Source organism: Chelonoidis abingdonii, chromosome 10 (genome assembly GCF_003597395.2).
Source record: "Chelonoidis abingdonii isolate Lonesome George chromosome 10, CheloAbing_2.0, whole genome shotgun sequence".
Lineage (NCBI taxonomy): Eukaryota > Metazoa > Chordata > Testudines > Testudinidae > Chelonoidis > Chelonoidis abingdonii.
The window spans coordinates 39,028,047-39,047,445 of record NC_133778.1 but is presented as its reverse complement, the minus strand read 5'-3'; the positions used below and the strand labels follow the sequence as shown (position 1 = coordinate 39,047,445).

General features: G+C 44.9%; 1 pseudogene; it reads right to left on the bottom strand.

The window, feature by feature from the left end:
• Nucleotides 1-19,399, bottom strand: part of LOC116827195 (dynein axonemal heavy chain 11-like) — a 209,705-nt pseudogene that overhangs the window by 172,434 nt on the left and 17,872 nt on the right.

The following is a 19,399-nucleotide window of genomic DNA, read 5'->3' as shown; positions in this document are numbered from 1 at the left end:
TTGAGGCAAGAGTAAGTGTGACAGAGGGATGAGGAATGGCAGCTTTAGCGACTGAGTTTGGTGCAGGCTCGGCTAGTGGGTGTGTAGGAAAGGCGGAAAGGATGAAAGTGCACAAGCAATGGGACAGAAATCAGGCTGCAGGGGAATGAGATTGAGGCTGAGGATCAGAGGTTCATGCATGCGAGGGGCTCAGACTGGGCAGAGGCCTCAGGTGCAGGGGAATGAGAGTTGGCGAAGATGAGGGCTTCGTGCTGCGGGAGTGCTCAGGGGCTGGGCAGAGGATTAGGTGCGGGGATGAGTGTCTTCTCTGCCCGGGGATAATGGCGTTCATGTGCAGGGGATAGGCTTGGCTGGCTCGAGAGGATTTAGGGTGCAGAAGGATGACGGCTCTGGCTGGGGGATGAGGGGATTTGGGGCCATTGGATCCGGGTCAGGGCAGGGCAAAAAGGGCAGAATACGTGGCAGCCTTCTTGCCATTAGAGCGGATGGCAGGCGCTATGACCCTGGGGGCAGCAGACAACAGTTCTGCCGGAGCCGTTCTCTGCAGCATGAGCAGGAGGGACGCGGCGAGGGGGGACGCAGGGGAGCGGTGGAAGCAGAGCCGGACCCGCTCCACGCATGGAGTGCCAGGGGCACGGGCGCCGGGGCGGGCGGGGGGGAGACCCGCAGGGGCCGGGGCCCAATCCAGGCAGGGCCAGGGGAGAGACCCAGATCCAAATATTGCTGGAGCAGGGCCCCCAGCCCTGAATATTCCTGGAGCCTGAGCACTGCAAATGTATGTAACCCACCGCCTATGCTAGTTTATATCTGTCGGTTTCTTCTGTCACTTTGACCATTTTGCCAAGCTCATATATGGGATCTCTGCCAGCAGCCAGTTCCTTTCTCCTACTGATGGTGACTACAGCATGATCCCCTCCCCACTCCTCTCAGAGATATGTGTGGTTAGAACAGAGGAGCAGGTAGGAAGAGCATACTGATGCTGCCATGCTGCAAAAGGCAGCATGGAAAAGAGCCAATTCCTGGCAGCTGTTTCAGCCCAGGATTGCTGAGAACACCAAAGGCTCTACCCCCGTCTCTGAACACCTGTTGAGAAGTGGCATATAAGGTCCTATCCTGCCAACACTTAATCATATCAATAATCTTTCGTAAAAGTAACCAAAGGGACTTACAATATGAGGAAAGATTATTAAGTTAGGGGTTTGTAAGATCAGGCCCTGTGATGGGGAGTTAATGGTCACCCAGCTCTTGCCTGGAAGGGCTTAAAGCAGCCCAGGAGAGGGCTGTGGCAGAGAAAAGCTGGTCTGATGGGGAAAGCAGCCACAGCTGTAGCCAGTGCAATCAGGGTCCAGCTGGCCCTTATAAGAGGGCAGTGGGCCAGAAGCACAGACAGACTCTCTCAAGCTTTGAAAGGGAGGGACCTGGCTGCAGGGAGCTGAAAGAAGGTACCTGGAGTGGAGCAGGGCGGGGGAAAGGCCAAGGGAGCTGGGGAGCTCCAGCCTGGAAACACCCCCCAGGCTGCGGCCTAGTGGAAGGCCAATTAGGTACTGGGGATGCAGGGGGCAGCCCACGAGTAGGCAGAAGCAGCAGGTCCAAAAAAACCCTTGCCTATGATGAGTGGCTTTTACACTGCAGTCTGCCCCAGTAAGTCGGGGCTAGATGGTGAATGGCAGTAGCCCATGACTGAGGCAAGGTGGGAATAGAGGATTGGGGGTTCCCCTGGGTGGGGAGACCCTGAGACTGTGGCGGCAGCACCCCAAAGACAAGGGGCACTGGGTCTTGGGAGGGACATGGGGGGTCAGACTCAGTGGGACAACGGCCTGCAGAGGGCGCTCTGGACGTTGGACAAAAGCTAATTCCCAGTGACCAGCAGGAGGCACCACGGGGGTAAGTCCCCCACTGCTACAGTATGTCTACACTGCAATTAAACACCAATAGCCATCCCATGCCAACTGATTCCAATTCCCAGGGCTCGGGCTCATGGGTCTGCGTAACTGCAGTGTAGACATTCAGATTCAGGTTGGTCTGGGACCCTGGGTCTGCACAGCATTTTGGAGTGAGCCTCCCAACAGGGGTTTACAGAATTGTACTAACAGGGCTTATACTAGCGCTCTAAAATAGTTGTATAAACAGTGTTTTGAAGTGGCGGTTCAAGCTCTGAAGTTGAGGTGGGAGAGACAGCACAGTTCAGAGTCAAAGCTCCCATCTGAGGCAGAACGTCAAAGCCTGAGCTATAGAGCTATTTTATAGAGCTACCATGAGTCCTACTATCCCAAGTAGGTAGACCCAGGCTGGGAGGTTTGCTCCAGCTCAGTCCAAAATGCAGTATAGACATACCTAAAGAGTCCCTGAGGAAGAGTAGACTCACTGCTAGTGCACCCCCTTATGACTGGACACAGTTTAGCAGGCTCCCTTTGTCTAGCACTCCTTACTAATGGCCCTTCCTCTAGTGACTTGGCCCTCTGGCCAGGTCATGTTTTAATTCCATGCCTTCTGAGGTAAAAAAAATACAACTCAAAGTCAAAAAAGTCTTAATACAAAAGAGGTTTCTGCTCCCTTTGGGGCTATCCCTTGGCCCAAAGTTTAATCTCAGTCTTCAGCCTAAATAGTCCTTACATCAGGCTTGGACCTTTCCTTGGGCCTGGGTGGGGAACACTGTCCCACTCTCTGCTCTAGGTTCTGGCCCAGGGACTCTGTATTGAGGAGCTAGGGTGGCTCCTTCAAACACACTGCTCTTTTCCTGGGCCACTTTCTACCCTGAGCCTCTTGTGCTGCTTCCTTGAAGCTTCTGCTTAACACAGCCTCTCTTCTGGTTTCTCCCTCGGTCCTCTCAGCTCCTCCTTCCTCTCCAGGAATGTTGACCCGTCAGGACTGCCTCTCGGTGCCTTTCTAGGGCCCAACACAGGGAATAATTCCACCCCTGTAGCCTTCTTCAGTCTGCCTTCCTCAGACCCTTCCCAGACAAAGGGAACTGCCTACCTCCTCTTTCCTGGGTTTCGCTATTTAGGGTTCGTCTGCAGCTTTCACTGCCTTCTTTTATTAAGTTGACCCATCTCCTGCTCAACTGGGTCTAACAACAAATTGAGCTTGATGCACCCTCCAGATGCAGCAAAGTGAGCTAATTGAGCTCTCAGGGTATGTCTACACTACGGGATTATACCGATTTTACAGAAACCGGTTTTTTAAAACAGATTGTATAAAGTCGAGTGCAAGCGGCCACACTAAAACACATTAATTCAGCGGTGTGCGTCCATGTACTGAGGCTGGTGTCGATTTCCAGAGCGTTGCACTGTGGGTAGCTATCCTATAGCTATCCCGTAGTTCCCGCAGTCTCCCCCACCCTTGGAATTCTGGGTTGAGATCCCAGTGCCTGATGGAATGGGGGCAAGAACACTTGTCACAGGTGGTCTGGGTATGCCTCAGCCCTCCCTCCGTGAACGCAGCCGACAACCGTTTTGTGCCTTTTTTCCTGGGTGAACATGTGCAATGCCATAGCAGCAGCAAGCTGGACCCTGCTGAGCTCAAGACAGCAATCATGGACTTTTAAACACCTCGCGCCTTCTCGTGAGTCCTTCTGAACAGGACCTGCAAAAACCAACAAGAGGCGGGGTATGGCCGTGTGGCCGACGAGAAGGTGATTGAGGAATGGACACAGATTCTTGCTTCAACCGATGGCCCCTGCGCTTTGGAGATCCTGCTGGTACGGGGCAGGTTCTAGCTATTGACTAGCAATTTGGGCGCAGGAACAAGCACAGACTGGTTTGGGGGGGGGGAAACCGGGCCCCATAAAAGGGGTTTTTTTTTTGCCCAGGGGTTTTGGGGGACGAATTTTTCCGCCACGGGTGGGCTGCGAAACTTTCACAATTGCGTAAGGGCCTTTCATGAACTTTTGACTTCTGCTTTTCCCCCTGCCCTGAAATGCGCAGAATACACAGATGAGAGCAGCCCTCTCACAGTGAGAAGCGAGATGGCAACAGCTCTGGGAAACTTGCAACGCCGACAGACTAGCGGTCGTCGGAGAATCAATTTGGAATGGGGAGAAATCTACTGTGGGGTACTGCTGTCATGCAATCATTAAGGCTGCTGTCTAATGAAGGTTGTAGTGGGGAGAATGTGCAGGCATTAGTGGAATGACTTTTGTGCAATGGGATTCCCTACCTTATGTGAGGCGATAGATGGACCCATATCCTATCTTTGGCACCAGAGCACCTACACTAACGTTGCAAGGGGTACTTGTCAGTGGTTCGCTGCAGCACTGGTCGATCACAAGGATGTTCACCAACATCACTGTGGGATGGCCAGGACGGGTTCATGACGCCTTGCGTTTCGGAACACTACTCTTTAAACGCTGCAGCAAGGGAATTTGCTCACAGACCAGAGAAAATACAGTTGGGATGATTGAAATGCCTATAGTCTATACCTGAGATAGAGACCTACCCCTGATCGCCATGGTATGAGGCCAATAACACAGGCACCCTGCGACACGTAGTCAGGAGATTGTCAACTTAACGAGTGAGCCAAGTGCAGGAAGTGGGTGGGTAGAATGTGCATTTGGCTGTTTAAAGAGCGCGATGGCGCCACATATACTGACGTCGTTCAGACCGCAGCCAAAACCATGTCCCCTTTGTTTTGCTGCTTGCTGTTGTGCTCCAATCTCTGCTGACGAGTAATGGGGAGACCTTTATGAGCGGGGGTGGGAGATGAGGCAAATCACTGCCGCTGATTACTGCGCAGCCGCGACACCAGGGTGAATTAGAGAGGCACATCACGAAAGGGTGCACATACGCGAGAGCATTTTGAACGAGTTCACTCACTCCAGGGCTCGGCTTGACTCTGTGATTTGTTTCTCCCTTGTGAACCCCCCCTTGAATTGACTCATTTCCTGTAAGCACCTACCCGTCCCTCTCGATTACAGCTTGCTTAGGAATAGAGTCACTGTCCCCTTAATTAAATTCCTGAATTTCAACCAGGTTACCATGGACGATATCACTCTCCTGAGGATAACACAGAGAGATAAAGAAAGGATGTTGCTTGAAAGCCAACAAACACCGTGTTACTGAAATGTCGGGTCTGCCTAGCTGACAGCCAATGACAGCCAGACAGGGATAAGGAAAAGTTGCTTTGTACTCTTCCTCTCAAAGTTAGATGGACCTGGGGGTCATTGGAGGAACAAACATAAGTGGTAAAATCATTTGAATAGGTGACAGAAGAACCCCCTGGTCGGCATCATTCCTCACTGTCGTTAACGTCTTTTCTCTCCACAGTTATCAGGTGTTGCGGTGGGTCTGGGCGGCGGGGCTGCCGCCCAGTAGTTCGGTATGGGCATTCCCTCTTCCAATGACCAAGCTGCTTACAATAGTTACACATATCTTTGGTGTGTCCTGGGCCCCCCGCCCCCGTCCGTTTTAGGTTGCCTCTTGGGGGGTCCCCTCCACCCTCCTTGTTTTTCATTCCCAGCATTTACAAGAGCTGCCAGCATTTTCACCTGCTTTATCTCTTGTACCTTCTCTCTTGTGTTGTATACACGGGTGGCAATGCTCACCAGTTCCTCCAGGGATTTCCCTTCAGCACCCTTAAGTCTCTGTAACCGCTTTTTGATATCCGGGGCTGACTGAGAAATAAAGATAAGCTGGACCGTGGACTGTGCGTCCGCGGTCTTGGGGTCTAGGTTAGTATAGGTACAAAATGCTTTACAAAGTCTCTCATAAAAATTGGAAGGGCGCTCCTCTTTCCCTTGCACAATATTATGAACGTTTGACCAATCCAAAGTTCTCTCGCCTGCCTATTTGATACCTATTAAAATGCAGTCCTGGAATCTCTTTAGATTCACTTGGTGGGCCGGATCATTCGGGTTCCATTGGGCCGGATTAGCAAGGGATATAAGGTCACGGGAATGACCGCCGGCTTCTGCAGCAGCCCAGGCCCTCCAAAGGACCCGCTCCTTCTCCTCTGTGTGTAACAAACAATCCAAAAGTTGGCTCACATCTTGCCAATCGGGATTAGGAGACTGGAAAGTGGTACAGAATCGCCTATGGATGACATCTGGGTCGTCCCTGAGGCGTGGCATAGTGGTTTGCCCAACTCATAAGGTCCGCTGTGGTAAACGGAACATGAACGTGATGGTCCACAACATTCCCTTCTGTTGTTGGAACTGGGATGACCCGGAGGGGTGCTTGAATTAAATTGCCCATGGGTTTCTTCCCATAAACTGACCCCAATCTAGTGTAGGATGGACTACCAAGAGGCTAAAAGACTCTGACCCACTACTTGTCATTCCGCCAGTAGCCAGTTCGTCTACTCGAGCTGTAGTGTCCTCAATTTTCCCAGGCAGGGGTTTCTGTTGTAGGGCTGCTATCTCTGAACCTACGGCTGCAGAGGAAGGCATCGAGCCCGTCCCACTTGGTAGTGCTGCTGCTAACAGTGGCCGAGGTCGAGGACAGTATATGCAGGGGGGGTTCTTCCCAAAAATCAGCCTCTTTTGGGGCAGAAGGTTTTGGGTATAGAGGGGCTTGAATCTGTATTTTCTTTAAGCAACGATGAGCTTCATCGTCCCACAAGAACCAATAATCCATTTGTCCCGGTACCTGGTTTTCCAGCACCAGGCGCAGAGGAGTTAAGTGAGTTGGAATATCAAAAGACCCGAACTCGGGCCAATCAGTACCCAAGGCTGGCCAATCCTGGGTACAAAGCTGCAATAAATGCCTCTTCGACATTTCTTTCTGAACACTGGGTAAAGGCCATTTATTTAACATGTAATCCAAAGGGCTATCCTTAGAGGGTTTCTGCTTAGACCCACCCATACCCTTTTCTGGCACTCAAATAGAGAATTAAACAGAAAGAAGGAGGGCATAATGGTCAAATCCAAGCCAGCAATCTCTGCTTACACTGACTGCTACAGGGGACGGAACAGAAGGATCTTAACACGACCTCAGGGCTTCCTCACACTCTATGGCTTCCACCCTGAGAAATTATGAACAAGAAGCTCAGTTCCACCCACACACCTTACACCCAAAGGTATAAGACAGAAATACAGTAACCAAGTAACCAGAATATAACCAGAACCCAGGAAGTGTTTCCTTATCCTATTCGGGCTCATCTTATCGGAGCACGAACCCCAGGAGCCGCGGTGAAGTGAGGAAGAGGGGCTAAACACCTCGGTGGTGCCGCTCCTAATTCGCCGCAGCCCTCCGGAGTCTGATGTCCAAGCTAGGAGGGTCCCATCTGGGTCACCAGAAACTGTTACTGAAATGTCAGGTCCGCCTAGCTGAGAGCCAGCGACAGCCAGGCAGGGATAAGGAAAGGTTGCTTTATTCTGCAGAAGAAAGGAGAGCTTTGTGCCTTGGTACAAAAAACTCTACTCCATACAAAAACCAAGAATCTTTTATACACACTCACACATAGCCTTCGGTCGTGTTAGCATTTGACTGGTGGTTAGCAAACCCTGCACTTCTGCAATCTGCTCAGCAAAAACCAGCTTAGGACCAGCTTCAACTGCCTCAAGACTGATAAGGAAAGACAGTTCAAAAGTTCAGGCTACTGTGTCCGTGAGGTGTCCAATTTCTCCTAATGGTTGCCAGCTATTATAAGGCTACTAGCTGTTAGGAGGATGCTAATTGTCACAACCGGGACCATACACAGCTAGGCTTTGTCATGTAAGATACCAGCATTACTTGCTACATGCATGGCGTGGTCAAGTGCCTACCATCGGAGGACGGAATAAGGGCCCTGCCCAGACCTTCTGCAAAGGCTTTGGAGTACCTCCAGGAGAGCTTCATGGAGATGTCCCTGAAGGATTTCCGCTCCATCCCCAGATATGTAACAGACTTTTCAGTAAGTTACTGGCCGCGAGTATCCAAGTACTCAGGGCAGATTAATCATTTAAAAACACTGCTTTTAAACCACGTTTTATATTACAAAGTACACTACCAAGAGGTCCCTCCATGGCTTCATGTGTGGGATACATGGTCCCTTCCCAGGGCTTCATTGTGGTTGGGAGGGCTGGAGGATAATTCCGTCAGGGTGAGAAAAAGCCCCTGGCTGTTGGGGAAACTGAGTGCTGTGTGCCTCTCTACAACTCGTCCTCCTTTTCCTCCATCTCATCGTCCCCATCCGCAGAATCCTCAGTCATGGCTGAGATATCACCCCACCTTGAATCCAAGACAGGGGTGGGTAGTGGTGGCGGACCCCTAGAATTGCATGAGCTCAGCGTAGAGCGGCAGTTTTAGACCTGCTCTGGACTTCCGTTTGATTCTTTGGTTTTCTGGTAGGCGGTCTGAGCTCCTAACTTTCACATGGCACTATACTGAGTCCCTGGTGTGCCTCTCTGCATCAATAGCCTTGGAAATTTTTTCAATGTTTTTTCATTTTGTCTTTGTGAACGGGTATTCTGTTAGCACAGAATCCTCTCCCCTATAAGCGATCAGATTCAGTACCTCCCATGCGGTCCATGCTGGAGCTCTTTTTCGATTCTCAGGAGACTGCATTGTTACCTGTGCTGATGAGCTCTGCGTGGTCACCTGTGCTGGTGAGCTCTCCACGCTGGCCAAACAGGAAATGAAGTTCAAAAGTTTGCGGAGCTTTTCCTGTCTACCTGGCCAGTTTATCCGAGTTCAGATGGCTTTCCAGAGCGGTCACAATGGTGCACTGTGAGATACAGCCCAGAGGCCAATACCATCTAATTGCAGCCATACTAACCCTAATCCGACATGGCAATACCGATTTCAGCACTACTCTCCTCATTGGGGAGGAGTACAGAAATCGGTTTTAAGAGCCCTTTATATTGATATAAAGGGCTTCGTTGTGTGGACGCGTGCAGGGTTAAATCGGTTTAACTCTGCTAAATTCGGTATAAACGCGTAGTATAGACCAGGCTTCAGACTCCTTTGTTCACCTGTGTGGGGTAAACAACTAGGGTCGCCAATTTTGGTTGGAGGTATTCCTGGAGATTTTCATCACATGTCATAATCTTGAATTCAAGATTAATCTTTAATTCCTGGAGACACTAGGCCAATCCTGGAGGGTTGGCAACCCTATAGACAACCCATCACAGTCCCTTCAAACTCCCACACACCATCAGTTGTGGACTGTATTCTTGGAGAGGAGAATGGAGGCTCATCTCCACATCCAGTGCTTTCCCAATACTTCCCAAAAACTCATCTGAACCACTATCCTCTGGAAATTGGCTAACAACATCCATGAGATCAGCCTTTTTTTAATTTTGAAGTCTCCTGTGTGTCCTGCTTTCAGCTATAGTAGAAATTCTGCAAGAATAGAGCTTTTTTTCATAATATTTTATCATTTATCGTTTCAAACAAAAATCCCAAAGTGCAGAATTATAGCAAACAAACAAAGGGAGACTGGATGGCTTATCAGGTTGGTGCCTGCATGTGAACCCTTTCATTCCTTGGTTGCTGGTTCAAATTTAGTTCCACTCACTGTTGTGTTCCATGTTACAAATGAGTTCCTTAAATTAAAGAACTAAGACTGGATACCAAGGTACATAAACTATGACATTTTATATCACTTATTAAACTCTCAAAATCTGGCCTCAGCATGCTCTAGATTCATTGAACAAAATGGATGTAATATCTCCTGTGGTTATTTGAAAGGCCTGCTGAGGAATCTGAAGTAAATATCCCCAAAATGGTAGTTAGTTGTAACTAAAAGCTGTTAACATCTGACAGCTATTGGTTGGTTGGTCTGTGGCATGAGAAATGAGTTGGTCAATTCAGGCCAGCTCTCAGTGGTCAGGTATAAACACCACAAAACATGTGATCACAGCTGACACTCAGCAAAGAGGGCACTGAGCTGTGGGGAGAATTGAAGGGTCTACGTAGGACGGTGTGTCCATTGGAGAAGACATGCAGATGGGGAAAGAGAGCTATTATCAGATTAAAGTTACTTTTCAATGTATAATGTAGGTTTAATATTTATTGTAATGCTGGCTAAATGAAGCCAACATAGCAAATAGACACCATTTATTTCATTGTTAAGATGTACACAAGAGATTCAGTCTCCGGCACTTATTTGTTAAATAATATGTCCCTTGTAACCAGATTGAAACCAAGTCTTTGTAGCTTGCAGTCCTGAGTAATGAAATGTGCATGTGACATGAAGAACCTGCAAGGATTTCAAGAATGGAGCAATTACAGAAATATTGTATCCTTCTTTGGCTTCAGTTACTCACCTGATCCTGGAAGAGAGCTCCACTGAAAGCCTGGATGCTTGCAAATGCAAAATGTATTTCATAGAATTCACAAGGAGAGTCTGGGAAGTATTCTGGTATCAGAAGACAATCCAGTAAAAAGCACAAAGTCTACAATAAAGAAAACAGGTCAGAGGCTTTGTTAAAGTCCATGGATTTTTTGAAATGATTATTAATTTAAAATAAATAATAATAATTTCCTGTTCTCTCGCTCCTTTAATTGAGATATCAAAGACGTCTTTACAAATATTAAACATTTACGTCACCATGAGGTAATTGTGATTACTTTATAGATAAATAAACAGAAGCATCTCAGAGGCAAAGAGGTGTGAATATAACTCAGGAATCCTGACACCTAGTCCTTGCACTAACCAGCAGACCACTCTTCCCCCAATAGCTGTTTCAAAAATATAATACGGAAATGCTAATGATTAGGGCCTATGCCACAGCTCATTGAAGTCAAGAGAAGACTTCCACAGTCTTTGGATCAGGACCTATAGGAATGAACTTTTAGTATTTTATTACAAAATTAAAAATAAAATTAGGATTAATAGTTTCCATTCAAAGAAAAAAATACAAACATTTAACATTAAATGAGTGTAAGGGATGTAACTCTACTGTACCTGTCTGGGGTGCCTGAATCAAAAACCTGGATCCAAACACAACATAACTTTGTCGTGTTCAAAAACCTGGCCCAGATTTGAATTTTGCAGCTTGAGCCCATGGCTAGTATATTATTCATAAAGATTTGTTTTTACTTCTCTCCATTCTTTTTCGCAACTAAGCCATTTGATCCAGAAAGTATTTTAAAAAAAAAATCTCACTGACTTGCTCTGAAACTCACTACAGAGTGTAACACCTGGGCTTTCATATAAAAATGTCCATGAAATCATTTTTTTTTTAATTTATAGAGGTTTTGGTCTAATTATCCATATGTCCCAGAAGCCTTCTCTATAGCAATTCCCATTGTTTGCCATGATCATTACTGATCGGGGTAGAACTGACCAACTGCAGGCTTCCTTGCTTCTGAACTGTGCCAGCAAGCCACTTACGACTCCAGCAGATTTTTTTAGTTCAATGAGAATTTAATAATCTGGTTTTGTTTCTTTGAGAATTTCCCTCCCCAAAAAAGGGTCATTGCTCAACATGAAGAACAAATTGCTGCCCTCACAAGAGATGGCAAAAAGTGAACTGTGCTTCTCAGAAGCAGAGAATCATCTGACAAACGGCAGCACCAGATCACAAAAATCACTGGGTTCTTTTCCTTCCCATTAAAATGCAGTACACTCGCATACTGTAATGAGTTCTCATGGATTCTAAAACAAAACAATGGACTTTAATTTGAAAAAGGAATGTTGTAGTTTGTTATAAATGTTCAGTCTCTCCCAAGCATTCCAGCACTTGTACAGATAGATATTTGACACACAGGACATCATTTCTTTAAGTGGTATGATCTTAGAGCCAAATCCTGCCCTGTGATGTGGGGATGTGTTAGGCAAGGAAAAGGGCAGTTAGCAGTAAATGCTGGCTCAGAGCACTACAGCCCTAAAGGGACATGGTCTGTCAGCTAGGGTGCAATTAGGCTTCCTAGCCAGCTAGCCATCATGGCTGCTGTCAGCAATAGGAGGAGGGCACACCGCTCCTTTCCAAAAGAATAACATTCACTGGCCTATTCCACGGGCCCTCCTGTAGTACCCTGCCCTGTGTTGACAGGATAGCTCCAGAAACATGGCCAGAGCCACTCCCCTCCTCTGCTCCCATCTGCTAAGGGCAGGGTCGGATCCTAAATATAAATTTAGTGCTGTTTTCTAACTACTGTCACGTGATTCAAAAAAGCAACATTCATCTTATGTTCTGCAAATGGGATGAGGTTAAGCAGCAAGCATTTTAGCAAAATACTCTGGAGAACTTGGACAGGCTGACAAAATAATATTTTATGTTGGGGGTGTCTATTATTCTGTAATAGTACTGAACAAATGATATTAAAATGTCTAATTAAGAAACTGACGGCTGAAGAGAAACAATGATATTTCACAGAGAGAAAACAACTGAACATGAATGACACTAACCTGTATGCCTTGCTCTGAAGCAACACTAGGTGACAACCTGATATATTTCTTGCTCATTTCTATCTCTGTTAAATCTTCTGACATGGATACTGACTCTTTAAAATATGACTTACAAAGAAAACAGGGAAACTCTCTTCTTAAAGAATTCACAACCTAAGCATGGTTGGTGATGACAGTTGAATATTAGAGGGCTATGGAATGGAAAGACATAGAAATCATAGAAATGTAGGGCTGGAAGAGACCTTGAGAAGTCATCAAGTCCAGCCCACAGAGCTGAGGACCATCCCTGACAGGTGTACGTACATCCCATTCTCAAAAACCTCCAGTGATGGGGATTCCACATGAGCTACAGTAATATGATTGCATGACAGCTTGTGTTAAATCACACTGTGTATAAGTTTTACTGGAGTTTTTCTAGATAAGTAATGCGTTAAGGACAGCCTGTGCTGAAAAGCAGCTCACAGGGGAGTGGTGATGGTGAAGTGATGGAGAAGGATAAGTTAGGTATGGTGTTGTAAAATAAGGAATGAACTCTACCATCACACTGATAGAAAGGCTTTTCTCTTCAACTACCTACTTCTGCTCTACCCTTTTTAGCTAAATCCAGCACACTGAGCCATGTGATGCTGTTTATAATGTGGATTGATGTTTGGTAATTGGGTTGAAAACATCAAAGTATTTCATTTAGGATTGATCTCATAAATCCCAAATCCAAAAATAGGGGCCGGATAACATTTTCATCTTATTTCTTAAGTCTTCATTGGGCTCAGGACAAGCGATACTTCTTCACTATTACTGAGAGGAAATGGCAGTAAAAGGTAGAGCTTTAAATTAGAGAAGCTTATATTGAATGGGTATGTTATAGGAATATGTACTTATACAAACTCAGCACAGGTATTGAGGGAGTCATAATTCAGTTTTGATGCTTAAGTGTCATAGGATATTTGGGCGATATTCATGTCCATGAACATTCATTGTATAGGAGTGCAAAAACGGGCAAATCTGAATTATACTGATATTAGAGAAACAGCCCTGATGTCCAAAAGTAGATCTGGTTAATACTGAGTGATAGGAGAGACCAATCAAAGGCAGGTGGAAAGCCCAAAGAAAGAGAATTTACTAATACAAATGGATAGGACTAACAAGGGACTGCCATAGAAACTCAAAAAGAGATGGAGAAGATGGGACATACTGTAACTTACTGTTGGCTGCAGTTTCACTCTGTAGTGGTTTGCACTTGTGTGTGTGTGTGTGTGTGCGCGCGTAATTACATACTTTGGTATGTAATTAAAACAACATGAAACCTGGTTATCTAACTATTTTAGGGAAAACAGCTATTGTTATTTAGTACTCAGACTATCTGCCAATGCAATGAGACTAATCATCTGGATATTAGTCTGGATATTCTTAGATGGCATGCAGGAGGATTGCCCATGTACTTGCCAGCCTCTGCACTGGAGTTGGGTTGCTGGTGGGGGATAAAGAAGGTTTATTTACACAAGAAAAAATTGCAGCATTAAATAAATGATCACTGAGCTCCAGGGTGTTGCTGAAAGGAAGAAGGAACAGTGACTTCACTGAAGGGGGCTTTTAGGCAGGGGCATGTTAGTCTACTACACATCACACTGCCTGCACGCATAACTGCTTGCTATATCCCAGGCTCAGCTTAGATGTAGCCAATGGAAATTGACCTTTTCCACATTCCAGAGTTAGCGCCTATCATTAGTGACAGCATCACACTCCTCTATTGTTCTCTAAAACATTATAAAATCCATTAAAATAATGCCAAAGATCATATCACAGAACTTGCAAATCCAGACTAAATAAATAATACAAAGAAGAATGAAAATCAGGCCTTCACATACACAGACAAATATCAGGAGTTTTGCACATCCCTAAAACAAGTGATACACATTCTAAAATCCTTGGATAGATAATAGAAAGTCATAATGCAGATGCCCAACAAAGGATGAGAAGGTTGTAAATATATCTACCCTGGAAGTCAGCCAAAACCAGCAATTTCTGTGGATTCATACATGGAACATACCTGAGTGTACGTATGCTGTAGACAGTGCCTCACTCAACAGCATGACTGCAGACCGGCATATGCCATGTGTTTCACGGCACTGTACACTTTGTTTCTTGGAAGCAACATTTTCTGTTTTCCATAAGATATTTTATTATCATTATATTTAACTGCACCTGCTCTGTTAGTGATCAGTCTTTGTGCCTTGACACTTTGAACTGGAGAGGGTGGAGACTAGTTTGTGGCAGAATTAGTTAAGAGCTGTCCATGAGGTGAGGTGAAGGAGGCCATGCACTGGTATCAGCTCTCAGAGTCACTGTGCCTGAAGAAGAAAGAATGTCTCAAGCACTGGGAGAATTAACACACTAGCAACAGACTTTGGTAAGGCACATATTGCACTCCCCCCCAACACCAGCCCAGCGTCAACAATTGGTGCAGGTGAAGAATGGTGCCATCTTCTTTTTGATGCAAGAAATAGCTACAAAATGCTGTACATGAAACCATTGCTTCATCGCAATGAGGTTCTACTACACCAAGTGTGAAATACTCAAATGTTCTTTTAAAAATCGGAACTGATGAAAAACAGCAGAGTGAATATTCTGTTGTTACCTGGACCATGCTGCTTTGGTGTGGAATTGGTGGGATAGTTTTTAAGTTGCACCAGACTTTCTCCAAACAATAAGGAACATATGTGACAAACAGGATGGTCAGATTTGTTCTTTCAGAGCCTGCCTTGCCAGTCTCAATCCAACTAGTTACATTTTTTAAATTGTCAGGAGCAATGAAATGAATAAAAATAATGTTAGCTATCAAGAATTTACACTGATACCATGAATAACTTCTATTGCTGGAAACCCGGCTCTCACATCTTAGGGCAGAACTTGGCCAAGAGGGATTTACTTACTCTCCTCTGGTTTAACATGTTCAACTTCATATATTGTTAGTGAGTTATGTCCGGAAACCACAAAATGTGCCACACTCTTAACTCTCATTGACTTCCCAATGGGATTTGACAATGTTCAGCACTGTTCAGGATTGGGCATGCAATTTGCCACACTGCTTCACTTTGTTGCTAGTTCTTTTATATCAGCATTTCCTACTCAAGAGTCCAGATGGTTTTTGCTTGAGCGATTACCCCTCACACACAACTGCTGGTGAACACCTGGAGGGCTGTAACCTAGTTGAGAACCACTATCTCGACCATCGCAGACAATCTGTAGGAATTTTAATCTAAGCACTGCTCTGGTAGTTGCAGTATTAGTTACGTAGTCCTGCTGAATTAGCAGCTTTCCTGCCACATCAGTGAACTGGATTTTCCAGAATTAAATCCTCAAATAAGACATTAACACAGGTTTAAAAGTCTATTACCATTCAGATTACTTTGAAACCTGCCAATAGCAACCAGTCCACTACAAACCCAAGCAAAAGGTACCAGCAGGATACAATACAATTTTCACATCTTAACTATGACAACTGGTCTCAAATTCAAATAAAAATGGAGCTGCCTGTGGCTCACTTTCAACCAGCTGTAAAACTGGCAGACAATGTCATCAACCAGCAACAACTGTGTGACTTAATACATCTTTTCTGTTGTCTTTGCTATCAACGTATAGCTTTGAGTTGAGCAATATTTGTGACTGCACATTTGCATTACAGATAAAATGTGCTCTCGTTTTATTTACTTGCGGAAAACCTAAGTAGGACAAATCCAGACCTGGTATAAGAAGGTGCAAGTCAATGGAATTGCATTCCCTGGCTCCAGTTATAAGCTTGGCTCAAAGTTCTTATTTCATTAACTTACAGAAATCCAGTTCTAATATTAGCTTACAGTAGAAATCACATGGTGACATAAATAATTCTCTTCTTGTTGATTCCACGCAGAGTCCTCTGGCTGTGAACTATGCCCAACTGTCGTAAATAATCCTAATAAATATCAGAGAAAGTTGTAAATAATAATATGTGGCTACAGTGCATATTTAACCAAACGGACAGTGAAGCATGGCATTATGGTTACAAAGTCAGTATGGGGGTGAATATTCAAGTCAGCATGAAAAAATGTAACCATGCAACTCCTATTAAAGTGTCTGTGTGTATAATTCATGGACAGTGAATCCAAAAATGTTTTACATAATTAAATGATACTGAATAGCAAAAGAGTCATGTATAAATTAGAGAATACACTCACAAAATAGTCTATCATGGTGAATTCAAGCCTATGCCATGTACAGAATATACACAGGTATGTACACATGTTAGAGTATATCTGGGCTGAATGCATCCCTGTATTCACATGATACACAATAGTGTAATAATCTTTGTACAAAATATGTCTTGTGAGGTATTATTTGAAAATTAATAACTCACCAGTCAATAATACCATGATGAAATGTGTGTTGCAACATTGCATATAAAGTTATAAATATAAGGTGAAATTAGGTCTGAAATATGTTTACCAAACAAGTCTTGATAAACCAGTTTCTCAAAGACAAAAGACAAGCCAGCTGTCATGAAAGGTGGTGGTCAATCACCAATGAAGCTGCTATTCTTTTGGCAAGGATGGAGGGCAGGAACAAACAGATCTGCATCTTAGCAAACACAAGCATGAAAGCTCTTTCACTGTGAGACTGCATGACTCCAAACTCACAATGAGGTGTCCCTCAGGAAAATGCATTTCAAAGGGTGACTGAACTTCAAAAGCGAGGGGAAAAACACCCCAAGTTCTCTCCCCCTATTCATCTCTCGGTCTTTTTCACCTAAGAAAACAAAAGAAACAGCCGTTGGACTTTGGGAGCAGATCTTGGCCTCAGAATGTGGTCAGCAATGTTACTGGAAACATGTGGTTTAAGGTGAAGTCCCTTACTAAGTCTAGTTTGTTACGTTTTAGTACTAGTTTATCGTTATTTCTCTTGTAACCATTTCCCACTTTAATGCTTTATACTAGTACGTGTGCAAAACCCATCTTCTTGTATTTAAATAAACTTGTTTTATCCTTTAATCAAAACTAATCTGGTGTTGTGAACTGCGGGGATAACAGACTGTTTTATATTGATTCCCTTAGAGGGGCAGCGGCCCTAAAATATCTGAAGTGACCAGGAGAGGGCTGGGCAGTGCAGTACATGGTGGGGGTGATACGTAGTGTGTATTGGGGTCACCTTGCAAATAACAATCATGGCTGCTAGAAGCTAGTGTTTGCTGACGGGCTGCTGGAGTTGCTGGACTAAAGTTGCTGGACCAGGGCTGTGGCTATACACAGACACTCTGGGTGTGACCTGCATGCTGGCAGGGTATTAGTGAGCAGCCCAGGTGGGAACCACAGCAGCAAAGCATTGTGAGGCACCCCAGGTTGCAGGGCAAGGGTGACACAGCCCCTCACTGGTCCGGATTGCACCCCGGAATGTCATAATACACATACACACACACACACATACACAGGCCCAAATTGTGGCATTTAGTTATTAACCCCAATAGGGGAAGGTGGGAGCCACACTGACCAGTGCAAAGTTTGGGGAGGGATCATGCATCAGGGATCACACTATAGCACCATCTCCTTCCTGTATCAGCTTGAAGGGTGGGGTTGAAGAAGGAATCAAATGGATGGAGAAGATTGTTCTTCTCACCACTCATACACCAGAAGCAGTATGGGAGATATTGTGCATCTCTTTGAGGCATGATCTTGTCAGTACTCTTCTTGATGCACTGCAGCTACACACAATCTAGCCCTTTTGAATCAGAGCATATGGGACCAGATTCTCATCTCAGTTATACTTCTGTAAATCCAGAGTAATTTCACTGGGGTAAATCTGGAAGTAATTTCACTGAAGATTATGTGGCTTTGGGTCTTCTGCCTTTAATCTGTGCGTGGTTTTAAATTTGCAGATATATATCAGTCAATAATTAAAGAATCTTTTGCTAAAAGACTAATCAGTACCTATTATTAATCTGATAACCATATTCACAGACTCCAGCCCAGGTCCTGTTTGTTCACATAGAGGATGCCAGCTCTGGAGACTGTAGCTGGAATTCTGCCTGAAGATGGTTGATAGCAAACATTTAGTTGCTTTGATATTGTTAATGAAGTACATTCATTACTTGCTAGAGTTAAAATCTAAACAGAAAATCACTTTCAGAATTCACTGTCACAATTCCATGCTGTTTTAAAATGAAGGTAGTATTTGCATACATAAGGCTCAAGTAGCATACTTCTTTGCTATATAAACTGCAACTGATACAAGAATATGATGTTACTTGTGACACACTGAAGTGATCTAATAGAGACATTGTAGATGAGGTAATATTTTTTTTTATTGGATCAAGTTCTGCTGGTGTATGCTATGAGCTTTCAAGCTCCCCAGAGCTTTCCTTCAGGTCTCGGGAAGGAAGCAAAGTATCTGAGCTAAATACAAGCTGGGACAGATTGTTAAGCAGAAGAGATAACACACGTTGAAGACAGTTGCTTGAAATGAAATGAGCAACTGGGGGTTAGATTGTTGTACATAAAGGGTTTGAAGTGGGCAATTAAGGGCAGCAGGCAGGGGGATGTGTTACAAATTGTTGTAATAAGCCATAAAACCAGTGTCCTTGTTAAGTTCATGGTTTTTAGTGTCTAGTGGAGTTATGAATTTAAGTTCCCAGGCTCATCTTCGGAAGGTGTTGTGCAGGCTTTCCTTGAGGACAAGTATTGAAAGATCAGATAAAGAATGATCGCTTTGTGAAAAATGCTTGCCCACAAGTGATATGGTGTTTTTGTCTTATTATTCATTCAAGAGTGTAAGGATTGTCTGGTTTCAGCCGCATAGTTGTTAGTGAGGCATTTAGTGCACTGGATGAGGTACACCACATGTTGTGATAAGCATGTGTAGGACTCATGAATCCTGAAAGGCATTGTGGGGGGTATTGATCACTATAGTAGTGGAAATGGCTGAAGGTTTTGCATCTGTTGTTCTGGTGCCACTTTGAGCTCTGGGTAGCTCAAAGGCTTGTGTCTTCCACCAACAGAAGTTGGTCCTATAGAAGGTATTACCTCACCTACCTGGTCTCTTTCATATCCTGGTACAAACACGTCTACATCACCACAAACAACTGTCAGTTTAATGGTAAACATTT